This window comes from Passer montanus, unplaced genomic scaffold (genome assembly GCF_014805655.1).
Source record: "Passer montanus isolate IOZ18808 unplaced genomic scaffold, ASM1480565v1 scaffold81, whole genome shotgun sequence".
In the NCBI taxonomy this organism is placed as follows: Eukaryota; Metazoa; Chordata; class Aves; order Passeriformes; family Passeridae; genus Passer; species Passer montanus.
This window is the reverse complement of record NW_024373368.1, coordinates 2,953,897-2,964,202: the sequence shown is the minus strand read 5'-3', so window position 1 is coordinate 2,964,202 and position 10,306 is coordinate 2,953,897. Positions and strand designations below refer to the sequence as shown.

Here is a 10,306-nt window from a genome sequence, read left to right as displayed (position 1 = left end):
CAGAGAGGGTTTGAGATCTCTGTTTACGAGGCCCCTCGTCCCCAAGAAGTAAAATTTAGGGGGGACTGGTGTCCCGAAGCTGAGAGACTGCTGCTTTTGAAACTGAGCAGAGCATCTTTAAACGAAAAACCCTAAAAGCAATCCTGACCCATGTGCAGTAGTAAGAGCACTAAACAAAAAGAAGAAGAAGTCACAAAAACTAATACTCTCTAAACAGTGCCACAAATAACACGGAAACACAAGAGGTTTCAATTGTGTTTCTGGGGGAAGCCTATGGTGCAAGGGGGGACTCCTCTCTCCCTGATAAATTTAAAGGTTGATTATTTGAAGAGTGATAATAGACTGAAAGTTGATTATGTAAAAGATGGTGACGAGGTAGAAATCTATGGTGTTATTCTGTAGAGAATAGAATAACAGAGAAGGGAGGAGGAATGTATTTGGAGGGTTTTCATTCTTAGCTTTGTGTGTGTTCCTTTCTAGATATTGTAATTAAAATTAATTAAAGTGTTGTGGTTTTCCCTCCATCCCCAAATAAGAACCTGCTTTGTTCTGTTTCTGAGTCACATCTCACAGTAACTATTTTAGAAATATATCTTTCATAGGAGCCCTGGCATTGGGCCAGGGTCAAACCATGACAAATGGTATCAGCTGTGTGTGCAGTAAGGTGCAACTGGAAGATGCCAGGGTGAAGATATAGTGGAGCATGAAGTTATGGATGCCTTCTACTGAAAATGACATCTGAACAGCAAAAGAACTGACAAATTGATATAGTAAATAGTTGTGGCTGCTTAGAAGATTTGATGTTTGTGCTGAAGTTCTTCACCAGCAGCTAGGCCTTCCCCTGCACAGGGTCTGCAAAAAGGAACCATCCAAGTACTGCAGTTTCAGCTAAGGTGGCGATGATTCCTAACCTTTTTAGGGTTTTGAAGTGTTTTATTGGTTGGGGCTTGGGATTTGTGTTTCTAGGCTGCTGCAGAATGCTTCTGTCTCCCACAGTGTAAATTATGAGGACAGTTAGGTCCAAGAGAACAGTGACAAGGAACCACAAAAACCATGATGGCTTGAATCACTCAGATCAGCTGTTTAGGGTACTCTGGTCAGTGTTTGCAGCTGGGTTATTTGCTTTGCACAAGTCCACAGCCTTCAGTGATGGTAGAAGAATGGCCAAAGCATATCCTGCGGGGCCCTTTCCCAAGATGGATTTCTTGCTATTTGTTACAACTAGGAGGAAGCTAAATGCTTCAATTTCTTTACAAATGAGATTTACTTAAAGATGTAGTGTTTGGTGCTTACTCTTGACCAATTCTAAAACACAGAGTGAACATTTTGAAAATACATCAGCACTTTTGGGAGTCTACACACTGTAAAAATGTTATTTATGAGCATGGTAGTTTGATTTTAAATCTCTTGGTTTTAACTGCAGTACTTTCGATTTGTATCAAATTTTCAAATGCAGCATTTTCCTTTGAATGGAAAACTTTCCATCCACATTTACCACATTGAACCTAAATTCGAAGAAAAGGATTAGTGATGTCAGACAAAACATTCGACTCTTTTTGGTCAGGAAAAAAGATCTTATAGACAGCATTCACTATTGCTTAACGTCTTTGAAAACGAAATAAAAGACTGTTTTGTTGTGAAGGTCACTGTTGACCATTAATAAGGTTTTTGCTGGTGGAGACGCTGTTGCTCCCATGGCTGGTCCTGAGGGCGGCTCGGGGCGCTATACATGTATGGTTTTTAAGCCGACAAAGTGTTTTCCAGTATGCTTGTGTTAGTCTGAATTGGGAAATATCAATAAGCTGAGATCAGCAATTTCATCTTTCTAGGTGATCATTGGCTTCCTGTTCTTCTTGTGGTCATCTGGGAGACCTTTCACTAGTGTTTGCTACATAATTTTAGTCTGGTACAAGTGTATCACACCTTTTCTTATACATAAGCTTTTACTCACTATGTTACAATATCCCTTAGCTGTACCACAACTTCCTCTGTTTTATTCTAAGCATCAGTCGTTTCGCTACCTCATCTGCTCACTATACTTGTGGTGTTTTCTTGTTTGATGCATTATTTAGCTGTTCGGTCACAAAGTTTCAAAACTGTTCTTTGTAGTTATCCCAGGAAACATGTCGGCTTTTGACACAACAGATGCAAGCATTTGCTGATTCCATTGCCAATTGACATGAATCACAAAAACATTTTTTGTACGGGGTCTTTGATGAAGGCTTCCAAGGTCTTCTTTGCACCTGAACTTTTCAGCTTTGTCTTCAGATCATGTGCAGTTATGGTGTTCTTTGGTCTGCCTGGTCCTAAATTCTTTGTTTTGTGGCTAATTGGCTTTACATTGGGCAATTTCTCATTAGTACTATTCTTGTCTATCTCTAAAGATATTTGCCTGGTGAGTTTTTTTTTTGTTTGTTTTTATTCATTCTTAAACAACCAGTTAACTGTTTATTCCTCTGTTTTATTCTAAGCATCAGTCGTTTCGCTACCTCATCTGCTCACTATACTTGTGGTGTTTTCTTGTTTGATGCATTATTTAGCTGTTTAGTCACAAAGTTTCAAAACTGTTCTTTTTAGTTATCCCAGGAAACGTGTTGGCTTTTGACACAACAGATGCAAGCATTTGCTGATTCCATTGCCAATTGACATGAATCACAAAAACATTTTTTATACGGGGTTTTTGATGAAGGCTTCCAAGGTCTTCTTTGCACCTGAACTTTTCAGCTTTGTCTTCAGATCATGTGCAGTTATGGTGTTCTTTGGTCTGCCTGGTAATTAGGTCATCTTGAGGCCTTCTTTTCTCCAGGCTGAACAATCCCAATGACAGAATCACAAGGTTGGAAGAGAGCTTCAAGGTCAGAGAGTCTAACTCATGCCCCAACACCTGTAAACCTTGGCACCGAGTGCTACATCCACGCTTTGTTAAACACATCCAGGGATGGTGATTCCTTTACCTCCCCGGACAGACAATTCCAGTACTTTATCACCCTTTCTGTAAAAAACCTTCCTAATATCTGATTTACATTTCTCTTGGTGCAGCTGGAGACTGTGTGTTCTGGTTCTATCAGTTGCTGCCTGGACAATGAGACCAGTCCCAGCTGAGCCCAGCCACCTTCCAGGGAGTTGTAGAGTGATAAGGTCACCCCTGAGTCTCCTTTTCTCCAGGCTGAGCACCCCCAGCTCCCTCAGTGGCTCCTCTCAGGGTTTGTGTTCCCAGCCCCTCTCCAGCCTCGCTGCCTGCTCTGGCCGCGCTCGAGCGTCCCAACGTCCTTCCCAAAGTGAGGGGCCAGAGCTGGGCACAGCACTCGAGGTGTGCCCTCAGCAGTGCCCAGTGCAGGGGAAGGGTGACCTCCCTGCTCCTGCTGGCCACACCATTCCTGCTCCAGGCCAGGAGCCATTGGCCTTCTTGGCCAGCAGGGCACACTGCTGGCTCACGTTCAGTCGCTGTTGACCAGCACCCCCAGGTCCCTTTGTGCCTGGGCACTGTGCAGCCACACTGTGCCCAGCCCAGAGCACTGCAGGGGGTTATTGTGGCTGAAATGCAGCAAGCTGGATGCAGCACCCTCACCAGCACTCTCTGGGCCGGCCATGCAGCCAGTTCTGAACCCAGCACAGAGTGCTCCTGTCCCAGCCCTGGGCTGCAACTTTCCCAGGGAATGCTGTGGGACACAGTGCCAAAGGCCTTACTGGAGTCAAGGAACACAACATCCAGCCTTTCCTGCATCCACCAGGAGGGTCACCTGGTAATAAAATGAGATCAGGTTGATCAAACATGACCTTCCCCTCCTAAACCCTTGCTGGCTGTGTCTGATACCCTGGCCATCCTGTAAGTGCTGTGTGATGCTGCTTAATATGATGCTCAAACTGTTCCATTACCTTACTGGGAACTGAGATCAGACTAACTGGCCTATAATTGCCAGAATTTTTCTTCCCATCTTGTTTGTAAATGGGTGTCACGTTGGCCAGCTTCCAGTCATCCGGAACCTCACCATGAGCCAGGACTGTTGGTAAAGGATGGAGAGCAGCTTTGCAAATTCATCTGCCAGTTCCCTCATCACTCTGGGGTGGATCCTACCTGGGCCTGTAGATTTATGAACATCCAAGTGTCCCAGCAGTTCTGTGATGGCCTCCTCCTGGATAGCTGGGATATCATTCTGCTCCCTGACACCATCTACCAACCCAAGAGGACAGTTGTCCTGAGGATGAGCAGTCTTCCCACTAAACACTGAGGTAAAGAAGGCATTAAGCGCTTCCTCCTTTTCCTTATCTGCAGTTACTGAGTTTCCTCCTGCATCTGACAGAGAACAAAGGTTGGTCTTACCCTTTATTTTGCTGTTAATATTTATGTGAAAAGATATTCTTTCTGCCTTTTGTTGTAGGAGAATTGTTCCATCCTTCTAGTAATTTTAGTGGTGAGTATATGAATAAGGATTTTACAATTAAAATTGTAGAGCAGGAATGTTATTACCAGGTAGGACATGTGGGGAATATTTCCTCCATACATGTGTACCTGGTGAGTTTGGTTTCAGGTTTAAATACTCATTGATCTCCCAAGCCCACACCTTCCTCCCCACCCATTCCTGTCTACTCTGCCTCCTTGCACTTCATATTATAATTAGTCTTCTGTGTTGCCATGCCCCCTGGAGGTCTTGGGCAGGGGTCTTCTTGATAAAGTAAGATCCTCAGTGTTTGCTGCTTGACTTCTTCTGGACAAGTGCAGTGGAGGTTTGTCCCAGTTTGTTCTGGTCAAAACCATGAGCCTGGTCCTGGCTGGTTTGGGTTCTGCTTTATGGGTTTCAACAATACCTGAATCCTGCTTTACTGAGTTTTCTTATCTTTATGGTCTTTACCTAGCAGCTATATTCTTTTGTGTTCTGTCACAAGTTGTTTCTACCTAACAAGTTGCATTCTTGTTCCAAGCTTTGTTCTTGTTTTTACAAACTTGTTAAATAAGCTATATATATTTCTGTTTTATTCCACCCACCAAAGTACATTATATGCTTCTAAAATTCTGAATTTTCATAAACACACGTTTCCTATTATCAGTGGCCCCACGTGCAACAGCACAGCCACCAGCAAAGAACAGCTCCAGCTGACAAGAAAGAATTGCTGCAGAAGCCTCTTTAGCCTGGTGTTAAAGAGAATTTGGCATATAATTGTACATCTGTATGGATATATAACCTTATGAGCTTTTTTTGCTTTCACAACATTTTCAATCACAAAATATTTTGGGTATCACCTGTTGTGTTGTCAGTTTTCTGTTTGCAGTCTCCTTTTACCAAAGGTTTGGTATGTGAGGTACTTGATAGAAACATGGTGACAGTTTCATGAGTGCAGCTGCCCCCGTAAGCTAATCACGTAGCTGAGCTGTCAGTGTACAAGTTTTTCAGTCAGTATCTCACAATAAGGAACAACTTTTTGACTGCTTTTGTAAATATATCTAACATTTTTTTCTGCTTGTTTAACTTAAACTCTGCATTTAAGATAACAAAATCTAATGAAGCATTTTAAAGGAATCAATAACGAAACTGAAGAACCAGACTTGTAGTTCTATTATGTAAATTAGATGGCATAAAAGTTTGTTTCCTAAGCAGTCTGGCATAGGGGACTCTAGGGACAGCTGAGGTACCATTACTGATAGCCTTTTTTCTTATCCATCAGGACATGAAACCTTTTCCTAGAAGTTTGATTGAAGCTTGTGTTCCTCTGAAAAGATTGTGTATTTGTAATTTTATGACACATTTCCAAACTTTGGCTTGTCAAGTTGACTTTTATTTCTGGTCCCTGGACTTTTTTTCTGGGTGAAGAGACCCTCATAATAGGATTGACCAGTATTCTTCCTTTAAGGCAAGGAAGAACACATGTAATTAATTCCATGGAAATCAGCGTTCTGGTTCAATTGGTTCCATGTAATAATAAGAACAAAGGAGAGAGCTGCAGAGGGAATGAAGTGACCAAGTGGAGGGGGCTGAATACTGCTGAAGAGTGGTGGGATGATTGGTTTCCCAGTCAGTGCCCTGATGTGTGCTGTGGTAGGCAGCAGCACTCCAGTGGGGACAAGGGGCACTTAGGGACAAGGGGCACTTGGGGACAAGGGGCACTTGAGGGCATGAAGCCACTGTGCAGAGATGCCCACTTTGGATGCCAGCTGTAAACTGACCAGATGATTTTTTTTCCTCCAAGGTGATGGAATGCGAATAGGTGCTTAGTGTTTAATTACCTCTTTGTAAGAGCCCCAGAAAAATTTGAAAGGTTTTGTTTGTCTTTAAACCTGAGTCTTTTGTTTGCTGTATGTGACTGTTGCAGTATAGAAATACAAAGTAACAGCTTGCATTAGTGAGGACAGCAATTTCTCTGTCTGAAAAATGTGTCAGCACCAATGCTGTTGAAATTAAAGAAGTACCAGTAGAGTTTAGATGAAATTAATTCACTTCTCAAATACTCTTGTGTCTTGATGGATACACAGAACTGTAATTCTTAGTGAAGCTGATCATCATGTTGACTGAGTAAATAAAATTACACCGGTAAAGACAGGATTTATCAGATGGTCAGATGTGCTGTGATTAATATTTAATTTTGTTTGCATAATTCCAGTGTAATTTATGAATGCCTAGGTGCTGCAGTAGGACACTTCAAATAGCAGCTGCTAGAATTGTGTTTTACTCTTTTAATTGTTCTTAATAGTATCAGAGATCATGTAGGCTGACTAAAAAGTCACGGTGCTGACTACCATAAAATTACCAAGAAAAAAGTTATCCTTGGTTTTGGGAAGGTCTCAGCTGTGTGATGAACTCTCCTCGCCACCTCATCCTCTTCTACCAAAATGCTGCTGGTTTCTTGTGACTTGGTGCTGAGTCAGTGCTGTTGGATGTGCTGGAACTGCACAGTGCCCATTCTGTAAGAAGAACCAGAGCACAATCAGCCTGGCTGTACCAATTTCTACCAGTTCACTGAGTGGTCAGGTATGACTTTGGGGTCGCCAACCACCAGGAGCCACCAAAGAGTCCCTCAGGACAGGAAAATGCATGGATAAAGGGTAGAAAAAACCTATGTTAACAGATTGGGAGAAATTATTACCATATGTATGTTTATTTTGAGAAAAATCAATGAATATGTATGTAAAATATGGTATATAAATAGGAAGTTTTCTGTCATTAGCATGCACGGTATTTGAGGTAATAACCCGCGCCCCCGCGTGCCCGCCGGCAGCCAGCAGCGCCCCTGCTGGCCGCGCCCAGAACTGCAGCCAGGGGAAGGGGCCCTTCTCTGCAGCCGGGACACGGCTGGGGCTGGCTTTGTGCTGCTGCTCTTTGCTTGATTGCCTTGTTATACACATACATACCAGTAAGGAACTGTTAGGGTTTTCCTATATCTTTTTTTTCCTATATCTTTACCTGAAAGCCCCTTAACTTTGGCATTAAAATAACTTGGATAGAAGCGGGGTCATACACTCCATTCCAAGGGAGGTTCTCCCCTTCCTTGGCCGACATGTGTCTCTCAAACTGAGGCACATATATATTTATTTATATATATTTTATATATATATTTATTTATATATATGTATATTTATTTATATATATGTATACTGATCTTTCACTGTTGTTTCAGTCTAATCTGCCTCAGGGGCTCTATTAACATGAACCTCATTTATCCTGCCTTCAGAGGTGGGTTGTAACATTTGGTCTTTAGTTTTGTCCTTCTAAAAGGAAAATTCAGAGATACTTTTAGCACTGTATTGTCGTGGTCCTTACCTTGGGGGTGTGCTGGTTCTAGCTGAGATAGTTTTTTAGTAGCTGGTACAGGACCCTGGTTTTGACTTCTGCTGGAAACAGTGGTGGTGACTCAAGGATGTTTTCATTACCTCTGAACAGTGTTTGTACAGAGCCAAGGATTTTTTTGCTTTTCACCCCACCAGTGAGGAGGCTGGGGGTGCACAAGAAGTTGAGGAGGACACAGCCAGGACAGCTGACCCCAGGGCCATCCTGGAGGGTATGGTGTCATGCTCAGCATACAGAGCAGGGGGAAGAAGGAAGGAGTGGACATTCGGTGATGTCATTTGGTTTTCCAAGTCACTGTTAGATGGCATGGAATTCTGGTGTCTTGATTTAAGTTAATTTTAGAAGGTAGACACTCTAAATGAGTTACCTCCCCTTAATTTCAATCAATCCCTTTTTATCAATAAGGAGAAAGTGAATATGAGTAGAGATAAGTAGAAAAACATCAGTTTACTAACAAGGAACAGGCAAAAAAATAACAGTAAATAATCACTAGCTACAAAATTGCTAAATCTCACCAACTGCTGGGGAACAAAGAGGCACCCAAAATGGCAGAAATACTCTTTCCAAGATGGCACCTGCTGTGGGTGACCATGTGTAGGGAGGCAAAGGGAAAATGTTATCTGACTCTCCCCCCAAGACAATTGTCCACTTGTTGATTGGTTTTGTTTTTGTGCTTCTTTCCTGCAGCAGCATCTGCCAGTGGCTTAAGCTCACTGTCTGGTTTAGCTACAAACCTGATTAGCTGGGGTGCTGGCTGTAGCCTGAGTGAGTGTGGTAGCTGCTGATTTATCTCCCTGCCCCCCTTCCTCTATCAGCTGCCCTGCAGTATCTAGCAGCATGTGATAAACTGTCCTGGCTTGTGCTTAAGTGAGAACTGAGTATGCTCCTGTCTTTTCAAACCAAGACATAAACATAGGCCAGGGCCCAGCTTATTATAATAAGCTTTTTCTCCTTAGACTCATCATTGTAGTTCTCCTCAGGTATTCCTGCACTTCAGCTGAGTTCTATATTTGTTCACATGAAAAGTCCCAGGCTCTAGGGTCAGAAAATTCTTCAGGGTTTGGCCCATATCCTCCCATTCTCCAAGCCACTCAGGATTTTCCATGTCTGGGTCTACTCCTGGGTCAGGAGTTTCATCAGCTCATATGGATATCTCAACCCTCATTCTAGACAAGCTGCAGACTATACCGAGGAAGTTTACCAGATAAAATGCCAAGAAAGTGGTCTCTTTAACATTCAGGGGAAACAAAACATTCTCAAATAGTGACGTAACCGATTCAAAGGAGAAGAAAGAAAGGAAAGGCTGAAAAGCCTCTTCCCCTGCTCCTCCTCTAATAAACTGGGTGCAATTACTAATAAACCCCCAAAACATGCTACTGGAACAGGGATGCAGGATAGGACAAAGAAACCATAAAACATATATATCTGGGGCAAACTCCAGTACCTTTCCAAACTCCCTATAAATCATTATCACCATGTCAAGCAAAATAGCTATTCTGATTTGTGCCTCTCTAGTGTAAAAACTGCATGTTAGGGACAATACTGAAGCTATCTCCAGATAAGAAAATAAATCTAGGGGCCAAAAAGATGTTGAAAACTCAAAAAAGCCTGGGGACCAGAGATGCATGAAGGCCTCCACCCAGAGAGACATTATCTCTTCAAGCAATATAGCTACTGACTGCTTTATTCAAATACAGAGTAAGTACAACCAGAATGCAATCAGTACAGGGTTTTTCCACTTGCTCGAGCCCTACATTGGGCGCCAAAAAAATTTATTTTTACTGGTTTTGGGCAAATTTAGGAGAAAGCTTCAAAAGGCTTCCTCCAGAAAGCAGACTCAAGCCCCTCCTGCTACTGGTTCGGGAAAAGATTTCCTTGGAGAAAAGTGGAAAAAACTGTTTGCTTAACAAGCAAAGTATTCACAAGCATAAAAAAAGAATAATATTAAACAATAAAACTTCTCACTGTTCTGAAGAGATGGAAAATTCAGAAAGTCCTTTAGTTCAGCTTGCTCAGTCTCTTACCAGTCCCTCCCGCACTGGAAAATGCTGCGTCCCAGCCCTGGTGGGCCACAGGTGTGAGCTCCCACTGCTCTTCTGGGTTTTTAGTCCAGAGTAGGTTTGTACAGTTCCAAGAAAAAGAAAAGCCACTATTGGTGATGAAGAGAGGGAGATGGGGACTTGGTGTGATGGTTAAAGAATTTGAATTTATTGTGGGATACAAATGCTTATAAAGTATTTTAGGAAAGCAAATAATGTTTTACTATCAGGATTGGGTTAATCATCCCATAAACAAAATTAGGCATTTTACAAATCTCTTGCTTGCAGAAGTCTGATGTAATTTTCTTTTTCTGGTAAGTTAGTCTGTTTGAATCTTCTTGCAATGTTGATTTAATCCTCAGAGTTCTGTTTGCTATTGCCAAGGCATCCTGTTATCAAATCTTTTATGCTAACCAGGTCCAAAGTCCGTCAGGTGTCTTGTGTCTGCCAATGTCCCAATAAGCCACAGTCCAGGGAACTTCACTGCCT

General features: G+C 42.4%; 1 protein-coding gene across 1 annotated transcript in view; it reads left to right on the top strand.

Moving 5' to 3' along the window:
• The first annotated feature begins 4,000 nt into the window (after positions 1-4,000).
• GTF2I (general transcription factor IIi) overlaps positions 4,001-10,306 on the top strand; it is a 69,029-nt gene continuing 62,723 nt past the window's right edge. The window contains exon 1 of the mRNA XM_039732894.1: positions 4,001-4,230. The gene's annotated coding sequence lies outside the window, so the exon portion shown is untranslated. The remainder of the gene's footprint in view (positions 4,231-10,306) is intronic.